This window comes from Sinocyclocheilus anshuiensis, unplaced genomic scaffold, assembly GCF_001515605.1.
Source record: "Sinocyclocheilus anshuiensis isolate Anshui unplaced genomic scaffold, SAMN03320099.WGS_v1.1 scaffold1371, whole genome shotgun sequence".
Classification (NCBI taxonomy): domain Eukaryota; kingdom Metazoa; phylum Chordata; class Actinopteri; order Cypriniformes; family Cyprinidae; genus Sinocyclocheilus; species Sinocyclocheilus anshuiensis.
Window position 1 is genome coordinate 1290411 of NW_015539833.1, and position 1577 is coordinate 1291987.

Sequence of the window (1577 nt, forward strand, 5' to 3'; positions counted from 1 at the left end):
AAATTGCTGCAAACGGCAGAGTTTGGAAAATGATTCCACGCCAAGCCGTTCCTAAACGAATAAATCAAGGACTAAATGCTGCTCTTAAGCAACTAAAGTCATTCATTCAGACAGTCATTCAAAACAGATCCTACATTCAATAAAAACACAGAGCACACACACTGTAGACTGGCGCTTGCCCAGTGTCACGGCAGGCCTGCCAGCTGTTATTATGCTTTGACAGTTGTAAGTCACTTGATTTCTCATTGAACCCTTTATGACTGCAATATGGCCTTTACTTGAAGGGCAAATGATCAAACGTTGAGAAAAAGAGAGGACTAGGTAAGTAAATGACGTATGAAAGAGTTTTTTCTTGACCTGTAAAGGTCAGGAGGTTCTTGTGTTACAGCAATAAACTCCGAGAGGACTAGGTAAGTAAATGACGTATGAAAGAGTTTTTTCTCGACCTGTAAAGGTCAGGAGGTTCTTGTGTTACAGCAATAAACTCCCTGTCATAGTGCTAAAACAAGAACACACTTTTTACGCCGTTTGAACATTTATAGAAGCAGAAAGTCAACAAAAAACCAGAGGCTGTCAACACTTCTCAATTTAAGGTGGTTTTACGGCCTCACTAAATCATAGATGCTACACACAATATGGGCACAGTTATACACTTAGTTGCGTTGTAAATGAAAACTAATGTATTTGGTTCATTTTAACTACTCTTTCAAAGCCACGTTTATCATATACGACTACTGTTTTTGGAGAAAAAAGTAGAAAAATAGTAAGGCTTTTTCTAAACATACAGAGAGTATATCTTGAATTAAGTTAATTTTTATTAGCCCATGCACCTTGTTTCTTTTATTAATCATAAATCTAAGATATGAAAAGGGGACTGTTCTTAAAACAAGAAGAAAAAAAGCATGGTCAAAATAACAATACAAAAACATCGGATGAAGTTAATTGATATCAATCACATCAAGTTAATTTAAGAAACTATCATGGTCAAAACAAAACACAACACAAACATGTCTGCTAATACAGTGCCACATCAAGTGGCTGAAGGCCTTAGTAAAGTGACCTGAGGGTGGCACTGTATACTCTCTTGAAAAAAAAGAAGTGTTTTCACAGTGAGAGATCTTTCTGAGCTGTGTGTATCATGTACTGTAAGTCCACAGTAATGTTACATTAATGAGGAACCTACAGTGCTGATAGTCAAATCAAGTATTAGCAAGTCATTCTTTTCATTAAGTAGCAAAAGTCACAGTAGCAAAAGAAAACAAGGAAATCAACTGCAACCAGCTGTAAACTCCACCATATAAGAAATGCAATGCAATGCAATTTAGGAATAAACTTTCCTTTCTGTTATTTCATAGTTTTCATCACTTTACTATTATTGTAAATGTAGTAATAATACAGATTAATAGAAAGTAGTGATAATAAAGGATGAGTGGGTTTGTCCTTGTTTACATTGTGAGGTATTTGTGCAGGATTCAGCAGAACATTTGTTTAGACAGTCCACTGGGTCGGCTGTCAATCTGAGTATTTTGACACCTCATTTAATCTGTAAGTGTGTGTGTGTGTGTGTGTGTGTGTGA